General features: G+C 39.5%; 1 pseudogene; it reads left to right on the top strand.

Moving 5' to 3' along the window:
* Window positions 1-343: 343 nt before the first annotated feature.
* Window positions 344-4,303, top strand: LOC129412614 (GTPase IMAP family member 7-like; annotated as a pseudogene).
* The last annotated feature ends 6,675 nt before the right edge of the window (window positions 4,304-10,978 follow it).

The raw sequence follows: 10,978 nt of genomic DNA, 5'->3' as shown, positions 1-10,978 counted from the left end.
AACAACAACAACAATAATGATGATTTAAAATAATATGTAGAGCACAACATAAATAGCTGCAGTAAATAAGTAAATAGGTGACCTTGTTATGTGGAATTAGATCAAAGTGATCCCAAACCATTGATCACTTTTTTCTTGTAGATGACATTGAAAATGAAATAAATGCCAAAAGTCACCAAAATCACCATGAACGTCACAAAATACTCCTCACTACCCAACATTTTTAAGAAATATTGGTGCATCTTTTATACTGTAGCAGTTTAGCACTTGTCAAACCACGGAAGTGCGCTGAACACTCTGAAGCACTCTGAACCAATCACAGAGCGGAACATTCGCTGAGCCAATGAAACGCTTCGATACACTGAAGCGATTGACACGCAGAGTGAAGCAGTAGGGGGAGGGACCGACACTTCCACACTTTGGTCACGTGAGCGGCTGCTGCGAGACGAGCAATTTGTTTTTAGAAAGAACGAGACGTGCTCCAGAGCTCCGTCTCATTTGCCCATCACTAGTTACCACTCAAACAGTCTGTTTTCTCTTACACTGGCCAACTGTAGAGTGACTGTATAGTTACTGGCCATGCATTGATATGTAGATGACATGTGAATAGAGGTGTGAATGGTCCACATTTAGGCATATAATGAATTACTCTGCACGCATTTAGACTAACCGCTAAAGGCTAAGGGGCAGATTACTTAATTTGTTTACAGGCTACAATGTCATGCAAAAATGCCACTGTAATATGCCATAAATGTGACTGTAGATGCAAAATAACAGTAAATGTAGCCTAAATAAATCAAATCTAATGGAGCCAGACGTAAGTTTTATAATCAGCTGAAGACTTACAGTGAATTTTTACATCATTAAATATATCTGCTATAAGCACCTCCAAAGCCCATTTTATCATATCGGATCCAAAAAAATCCATATTGCTCGAGCGCTAGTCATAGACCTTCCATTCATGGAGTCTGTCAGTTTCATATAGGCATCACCGTTACAACAGAAAGGTGTCCAATATGGCAAAAATGACATCAGAAATCACTATAATGATACATAGTTCTCCAGGAAGAACAGCTGAAAGTCAAGGTCAGTTAAATACAATTAATCAATAAACCTGCCCAGGGACGACAGGTGGGAATTAACACTAGTGCTGAAACCTGGTACAATGCATCTCTCCTGTTGAGGTTAATGTATATTGTGCACAGTCCCTGGAATTTTGGGGGGATTTGCTTAACCATATATTTTTAGAAAGGTTATAGTATATGGAGTCAGAAAATCAATGTTTGCATTTGCCCAGATGTCTTTATGGTGGCCATATTGAATAAAAAATAAATAAAAAATGGCCGCCAAAAAACCCTTTTTGAAATATGTCAGCCTCTGAATAAGTTGAAATGTTGATTTTAACTGCTAAACCCCCATTTTCAGGGTCAGGGAATCAAATGGTGCTAGTTACAAAGCTGTAAGACCTACTCACATTAACCCTTAGATGAATAAGTGGGTCAAAAATGACCCGGTTTGGTTGTTTTCTTGCAATTTCACTGTAATATTCACATGTAATACTCCATGTTCCTCCAAAAACATGTTTTTTTAAATTATCCTGTTGAAATACATCAACAATGTGAGTAGAACAAACTATAAACATCACATGCAGCTGGTCATACTGTACCTCAAAGAGTTTAAATGTAGCTAACATAAAATGTGTATGTTGAATGTCAACAAACACATTTAGACAATATGATTATGCAACTTTTTTATTAGACATTTTCTTTACATCATCATTATTATCATCACTTTCATACAACCATAGACTGTATATACGAGTGGACAGATCTAACACTGTAGCGAAATAGGAAGTTCTCCAGGAGGCTCTTCCAGCTCCTTCTGACTCTTCTGGATCTTGTGGCTCCTCTCTCTGTACCTGCTGCTGTGAGCCTCGACATTTTGGTCTTAAAATGTTCGTATGAACACGCTTTACTTTTTTTTTTCTCAATATGGCCGCCATAAAGACATCTGGGCAAATGCAAACATTGATTTTCTGACTCCATATACTATAAGCTTTCCAAAAATATATAGTTTAGCAAATCCCCAAAAAATTCCCACAAAAGTATATAAGGACTATGTAGTTCACACACTGAAATACTGATTATCACCAAACTGTTTGGATTCAAAAACTTAAAAAAATAAGAACAAACCACACATTGATTCAACATAATTGTCATAAAAGTAAAAAAAAATGTTTTCATTCCAGTGTCTGAGCTGAAGCTGATTCTTCTGGGGAAAAGTCCGAGTCTGAAGGCCTCAGTGGGAAACTTCCTTTTGGGAAAAACAGAGTTCAGTCAACATAATAAATGTGTAAAAGGCAGAGGAAGATTTAATGACAATCCGGTGACTGTGATCTACACTCAAGACCAGCTGCTCTCCACTGTCTCACAAGGACTCAATTGGTTAATACAAGACATTAAAGATCTGAGTGGCCTTGGTCCTCATGTGTTCCTGCTGTTTGTACAGCCTGAAGCCTTCACTGATCAAGACAAACACAGACTAGTGTCAGTCCTGGAGAGGCTTGGGGAGCGGGACTTCCAGCATTCAATGGTGCTGATGGCCAGTACAGAAGCAGTGACACCAGACTCCATGGAGAAATACATGAGGGTGCCACATATAAAAGACTTGATCACCAAATGTAAGAACAGATATATGTGGATGGATGACATGTATCTAAATGATCTGAATCTGAAAGTTAAAGAACTGTTTTCAAAAATCAGTAACATGATGAAAGAGAGCAATGCAGATCATTTGAACCCTCACCCCTCTAAAGACCAAGGCACAGGTCAGACTGTGGTGATGCATAGAGATGTGGAGCCACACCTGCCACAGGAGTGTCTGAGGATTGTGCTCTTTGGGAAAACTGGCAATGGAAAAAGTGCCACTGCCAACACAATTTTGGGCAGAGAGTGTTTCAAGTCTATCACCCATCCTAAATCTGTCACCCGAATCTGCAAGAAAGATGAGGGTGATGTTGATGGACAGAGGGTCGCTGTTGTTGACACTCCTGGTTTATTTGATACATCTTTGTCCAATGAGGAGCTGCAAGAGGAGCTTGTAAAATGCGTCACATTGCTCGCTCCTGGACCACATGTCTTTTTACTGGTGCTAAAGATCGGTCGATTCACAAAAGAAGAGAGTGACTCAGTGGATCTGATCAAAATGTACTTTGGCAAAAAATCAAGTCCCTTTATCATCATTCTCTTCACTAAAGGAGATGCCCTCGAGGAAATGTCCATTGAAGATTACATTGAGGAAGATGAAAGATTGAAGAAAATTATTCAAGAGTGTGGAGGGAGGTTCCAGGTCTTTAACAATAAAGAGAAAAACAATAGGTCACAGGTTCGGCAACTCATGGAAAAAGCCAACAAAATGGTGATGGAAAATGGAGGGAGCTACTACACAACAGAGATGTTCCAAGAGGCAGAGCAGGCCATAAAGAAGGAGATGGAGAGACTCCTGCGAGGGAAGGAGAAGGAGATCAAGAAGGAGGAGGAGGAGCTTCAGTATAAACACAAAACAAAAAATAGAAGCAATGGAAAAAGACCTGAAGAAGAGCAAAGACAACAAAGAACAAGAGCTGAGAAATTTTGAGCAAAAACAACGAGAAGAGAGAGAAAGAGAGAGACAGGCACAAGAGGAGAACCCAAAACAACAGTGGAAGCAAAGACTTGAGATGTTTGAAGGAAAAAGCAACTTGAGCAGGGAAGAGTTGAGAAAACCGCAGAAAGTCCCATGGAGAGCAAAGGAAGTCAGGTGGTCAAACCCAGTCTCTGAGAACAGAAGAAGTATGGAACAGGAGAGCACCCAAATGATACAGTCTCCTAAGGAAATCATCATCAGCACGAAGAACGAAGAAGATCAAATCCCCGAAAAGCTGGATGAGAAACAGATGCAGGAGCTACTAAAATGTTATCAAGAAGAGTTGGCACAGATGAAGCTCAAATATGAAATAGAGGCCCGAAAAGAGGCAGAAAAATTAAACGAGTTTCAGGAAAAGTACAGTCGAGATTTTGACTCTCTACTTGAGAGACATGATGAGGAAATAGCAGCTCTGAAGCAACACCATGAGAGAGAAATTGATAACATAAACACGCAACAACCACATTGGTACTGGTCTGTAGACGATCTCAGAAGACCAGAATTTGACAACGAGGATAAGCAGATACAAGCTGAAATGAATGAAGTGGCAAGAAATCGACAGAAAGGGGAAATGACTGAACTGAAGAAAAAACACAAAAAGAACTGTTCGATTTGCTAACTTAAAAACTTTTTCTTTATTTCCATGATTATGTACAATGTAGATTCTCACTGAGGACATAAAAATTATGAATGACACTAATGGAATGTACTAAATAACGCATCACTTAAAAATAGCCACCCTTTGCTTTGATCACTGTTTTACACTATTGGCATTTCTTGACCTTTACATGGTGCAGCTGTTAGGTGGAAACCATTTCTTGAGACTTCATCATAAAGCTCACTGACAGAAGGCCAAGGCTTTGCAGCACTGTCAACAAAGCAAAGGGTGGCTACTTTGAGGCTGTGAATTAAAAATATAAAATTGCTTCATATTTCCATTTATCTTTCCATTACCATATATTTGATCAATCAATATGATTTTATTTGTACATGAGGGGAAGTTTAAGCGCACTGAGCAGTAAAATACAATAATAACAGAAAAGCTCAAACAAAAGTCTCAGTGCAGCTGTAGAGTCGTCAGACCCAGTGTCAGGGCAGTTTGAGATTTATAACAGCCCTCAGGACAAAAGTGTTCCTTGTTTCTGTCCTGAAGCTCATGCATCACAGCAGCCTCCAGGGGGCGCCAGGTGAACTGTACTCAGTGTGCCAGCAGGTTGGCTACAATATTTTGATGTTTTAGTTCTCCTTCTCAGCTTGAAGCTATTGGCAACATCTAAAATTAATAAAACTATTGAACTAAAGGTCTCTCTCTTTTTCTGTAGAGGTAGATATAAATATGTAGCTTGCATTTTTATAAAAATGTTGCACACAGTTCCTTTTAAATTGTATTATTTATTATTATTTATTATTATAGTATTATTATTATTTGTTTTGTTCCCTGGTTTAATCCTTTTTGCATTATTTCTAAGACATTTCCATTAGACTTAGATTACCCTGTGTAGACACAAGGGTAATCATTTGGACACAGTATTAGCTCACACATCACAACACATTACAATAATAAAGAGCAAATATATAAATAGTAATAATAGATTCATATGTAGCAAAAACAGCAAGAGACTGATGTCAAATAAGGCTTTAACTAAACTAATATATGTACATGCAACTCACTTCAAACTATGAACACGTCTCGACCTCTAGGTTCGTAGAAGATGAAAGTATAGACGGATTATTTGTTTATTAACGCAGGAGATGTGCACGCAGCCTGAGTGAAGAAAGCACTGCCGTCTGTTGCAACGTTTGCTAGCACTGTTGTCAGCACTAAAACAGTTATAATGTGATAACATAAGTTATGATGCTAAACTAACATTAAACCAGTGAGTGGGATACATCTTCATGACCCGTATGTGTTAAATGCAGGTGAGTGATTAAATGACGAGAAAATGTCTCAAACTTCAATAGCTGCACATCCACTCATACCTGATTGATACAACTAGCCCCGCCCCCGAGAAAGACTAAAATCTGCTGAAATCCTACAAGACACTGACATGATAGACAGGACACAGGCTCTTTCTGCAGGAGACATGCGCAGTAGAGCCAAGTGACATAGTCGGTTAATCCCTCTATAGGAATAACCAATGGACACAAGCAATTGTAGTTAAATGTGCTTTTAGTTTGAAAAATATAAAAGGAGTGCACAATCCTACCACAGGATCCGTCGTATGGGGCGGTAGAGGCTCACATTTCAACTGGGAGGCTCGTCATCAATGGATCATCTCATCAAACTCATTGGACTCCAAGACATCACTTTTCTATGAAGTCAAAAAGACCCAACCTGTATTTACAAAACAGGCTTTAAAGTCCAAATTGTCATGTGAAATTGCAATTAGATTCATTAGATTCACACAAAGATCTCTATATAATGTAACTTTAGTTATATTTCCAATTGATAAAGACAGTTAAGAAATAGGTAACTACACTTATATCCCAAATAAGTGTTTCATATTGTCAAAATATATCATTGTAACCCATAGTAATTGCAATTAAATGTAATTATATACAGTCCCTGACAAAAGTCTTGTCGCTTATCCATTTTGTAGAAACAAAAGCTTATAACCTGACTTTAAATTAATCGTTTGGTTATAGAAATGTCTCATATGAAAGCCAAAACCCTCCCAAATTATGCTCAATATACTAAAATAAATTTGCTTTACTGAAGAAAGATTGATCATTTAATGAACACAGAAAGGTCAGATTTTGGCAAGACATAAGTCTTGTTGCCTTGTCATATGATGCACCCAATCCTAGATTACAGCCTCACCTGTGATCAGTTACTGATCATTCAATTAGTGGGTGTGTATAAAAAGAACCCAGCACACCAGACCTTCACATCAACTGCAACTTGACCTCTGACAACATGCCTAAGATCCACCCTGAGACCAAAGCGTTAATTATCAAGAGGCTGAAGACCAGATCCAATGCTGAGGTGGTGACACCTTCAATGTGTCTCAGCGTCAAGTACAAAGAATAAGAAAAAGATCTGAAATGACTGAAGATGTTTTTGACAAGCCCAGGTCCAGCAGACCCCGCAAGACAACTGCTCTGGAGGACCGTTTGTTGATTCGAAAATCCAAGGCCAGCCCCCTTTCCACTGCAGCAGACTCCACCAGGCCTGGTCACCTCAAGTCTTTGTGTCAACCACAACAGTTTGTACAATTCTGTCTCGAAATGGCCTCCACGGTCGAATCAGTGCACAGAAACCAGCACTAAACAAAAGGCAATTAAAAAACCATGTGGCATTTGCCAAGGCCCACAGCCTGCTAAAAGGATGGACACTGGAAAAGTGGCAGAAGGTGGATTTCTCAGATGAATCCTCAGTTGAATTACATCACAGCCGCCGCAAATATTGCAGGAGACCTACTGGAGCCCGCATGGATCCAAGATTCACTCAGAAAACAGTTAAGTGTGGCGGAAAAATCATGGTCTGGGGTTCCATCCAGTATGGGGAAGTGCGAGACATTTGCAGGGTGGAAGGCAATATCAATAGCCTAAAATATCAAGAAGTATTAGCTCCTCTTACATTCCCAACCATAAAAGGGGTCAAATTTTGCAGCAGGATGGTGCTCCATCACATACTTCTATCTCTACATCAAAGTTTCTCAAGGCGAAGAAGTTCAAGGTGCTCCAGGACTGACCAGTCCAGTCACCAGACATGAACATCATTGAGCATGTCTGGGGTAGAATGAAAGAGGAAGCATGGAAGGCAAAACCAAAGAATCTTGATGAACTCTGGGAGGCACGAATCATTGTTGAACCGCATGGATGCAGTCCTTCAAGCTCATGGAAGTCATACAAGATATTAAATATGGATTTCACAGCACCACTACTTAATTCACTTACGTTATGCAACATATTTTTGTATTTGAAGTAAATTATTTGTTAAATTTTCTGTAGGCGACAAAACTTTTGTCTTGCCAAAATCTGACCTTTCTGTGTTCATTAAATGATCAATCTTTCTTCAGTGAAGCAAATTTATTTTAGTATATTGAGTATAATTTGGGAGGGTTTTAGCTTTCATATGAGACATTTCTAAAACCAATCGATTAATTTAAAGTCAGGTTATAAGCTTTTGTTTCTACAAAATGGATAAGCGATAAGACTTTTGTCAGGGACTGTATAGAAAGTAGCCTATGCCGACACATCCAGGAGTTGTTCTGGAGGGTACAGAGGAGCTGCTTAAACTCCCATTTCCATTTTTTTTGTGCTTTATTTAATCAAAATATCATGAATAGTGCTGTGACACCACAGTCTTTAGACTTCAGTTCAGTGTGTGACTCTGAATGGATAAGCTATATTCTCTGCACTGCGTCCCATCACCTATCCTGATTCATCAGCCGGTTTCACTTCATGGAATCCCTCTGACCTCGCAGCATTAGGATTCGTTTGCTCGACAGTAGGTGGGTACATTTTTTATTTAACCAATTGCTGCTATTTGGTTATGACGTATGTAATGCTCCAAATCCTGTAGGAAGAAGGACAATAACGTCTTTCCCCTTGATAAAATTCAACAAACATTCTCTTTGTTCCAGGTTTAAATCCTCGATCTCGGGAATCATTGCCAACACAGAATGTCTGTCTTCATCTCCATCCATCTTGCCCACTTTGTTTTCTGTTGTGCTGTACCACAAAAGAGGGTTCACAGTTCACAGCTCTTCTCTGATTGGCCGGTGTGCGGTCTACAACTTCCGGGGTTCCTGCAAATCGTCTAGTGTATTCCGATTCCGGACCTAGTCTCTGGAGAGAAATGAAATTGAGTGGAGACACTAGGTGGTGCCAGCCTGGCTACTGATCACCCTTACCTTCACAGAAAAAGTGGGGGAACAGATGATATCGTTGTGAAATCCCTATTTTAAAGTGACGTAAAAAAGAAAGATGGCGCAAAATTGAAGCAGTCTTTAGGAGTTTGGGTAATATTACTGCAGTTTGCAATTCAGAGGAAGCAGCAATGTCACTGTAGCTGCTGTGGCATAAGAGGAAAGTTGTGGCAAAGGGCCGAGGAAAGGCAAGGGATGAGACTGCAGTAATCGTGCCCACAAGGTAGGCAAAGTAGTCGCCAGGCCATCATATAACGCCATTGCCTCCTCGAAGTAAAAGCTGTAAATTATAGTCATACTGGTTAAAAGAATTTGAGTACCACATTTTCTTAGTTTTGCTGAGCAAGATTTTTGTGGGGAAGGAATTAATTGTTTGCCTGCCTGGTCAGTTAAATGATTGAAACAAATAAATGCCCCAGCATTTATTTGTTATTTTACGGTACTTCTATTGTGGTATTCATTGCTAACACATAGCATATTTAGATCGCCAAATTCGACAGACTTTTTATTGTTTTGAAAATGCTATATCCACTCAGAACATCATATTATCATGTTTTATATGTTTCACTTTCGTTTTCATTGCTCTGAGACTCTCTTCCCTTTGCTCTCTGTGCTAAGTCACTCCCCCTTCAGAGTGCCACATCTTCATCGCATCCAGACTCGACTATTGCAGCAGCCTTCTCTATGGACCTGCCTCTACTGCCCATTAATAAAAGCTTCAATATGTTTAGAACTCTACACACTCGCTCACGCTACCAAATCACTCCCTGTACAACACTTAACTGTCCAGACCAAACTTAACAAAGACGAGTAGGTCTGGAGCTGTATCCATTCTCCCTTTTGATTGCTGCTCCCCCTTCAGAGCGCTATCACAACATTATCAGTGTGCATACTGCCAACGAAACTACTGCACATCACATCAGGTTTGTCAAGTTGCTGTGTACTGTTTCGTTTTATGGTTTTGTATATTAATGGAGAATTGTCATATGGTAGCATGGATGGTGTAGGTTTGTAGGTGAAGCATTGGACAGAAATGTTCAGGTAACCATAAAAGAAAGTTTAAATTGGGCCCGGGATAAACTGTTAAAATACTTGACTTGATCTAAAACCTCTTCAGAAATGTTTTTAATGAGGGAGCAATGTTATAACATAGAAAGTTCAAAACATTTTGGTGATAATGCAGCGGATGCATACCAGCATCCTATGAATGAAATGCCCCAAAATATTAGAGTTACTAGAGTTTAAGTGATTTTAACCCCCCAATAGTGGTGTGCAAATATAAATGTGAAGATGCAGTATTAATATCGTGGACTGCTGTATTGATATCACCAAGAGTATTTTTTTTATATTTTACTAAATAAGTCTGCTACAGTACTACAGTGTTGTTTGTTTAAAGGAAGGAACTTGTTTTGATGATTAAAATGGATGTATTTCATATTTACATTGCGCAAGAAGACTTTTAGTATCACAGCCATGATTTAGCCTTTATTTTTTATTAAACTGTATTGAATCGATTTGAAATATATCACACTGAACTGTATCAAATCGAAAGCTCACTCCATTCAGATATGTATCTTATTGTGGCCTATGTATCGAGGTGTGTATCGTATCAGCAAATTCTGAATGACACTCAGCTCTACCCCCCAAAAATCAAAATTTTGTTATTTGTCATTCAACTTCAGCTTCAAAATTGGCTTCACTCAAATTAGCAATATAAAACATAACAATCCGGCCTCAGCATCCACTATAGCACCGAAACAGCCCAATGACCCCCTGCTCTTCTCTGCATCCTCCACTATCTCCATTCCATTTGCATGAGTGGCTCAGTTCTCTCCTGGTTCACCTATCTCACTATGTCAGCATAAACAACTGCTCATCCACGGAGTCCCTCAAGGCTCAGTGCTAGGTCTTCTTCTGTTTATTCTCTACATTCTTTTCACTTGGTCACATCATCCGCCCACTCAGATTTCATTGCTACACCAAAGACACTCTGTAACTTTTCCATTAAAATCATCAGCCCTACTATCTCAGCTCTAAAACTGCCTCTCTGCCATAAAATCCTGCATGACCTCCAATATCCTCACACTTAACTGCAATAAATCTGAAATTATGATAGCCAGTCCGGTAAATCTCCCTCCCCCCTCCACACAGAATTTCATTCTCCTTCAAACTCCACATCACCAAGACTGCTTTCTTTCACTTCCATAACATCACCAACTTCCGCCCCCTCTCGCTTCCTGAAAATCTCCTCCACGGCATCATCACATCCAGACTCAACAATTGCATTAGCCTCCTCTGCGGACTTCCCTCTACTGACCTCCAATAAAAACGTCAATATGTTCAGAACTCTCCAACTCTCCAGAACAGTTCAGAACTCTCCACTCCAACCTAAAACTCCACTGGCTCTCTGTGCACTATTT

This window comes from Boleophthalmus pectinirostris, unplaced genomic scaffold (assembly GCF_026225935.1).
Source record: "Boleophthalmus pectinirostris isolate CB_2022bp ecotype Guang Dong unplaced genomic scaffold, ASM2622593v1 HiC_scaffold_11, whole genome shotgun sequence".
Taxonomy (NCBI): Eukaryota; Metazoa; Chordata; class Actinopteri; order Gobiiformes; family Gobiidae; genus Boleophthalmus; species Boleophthalmus pectinirostris.
This window is presented reverse-complemented; position numbering and strand designations above follow the sequence as displayed.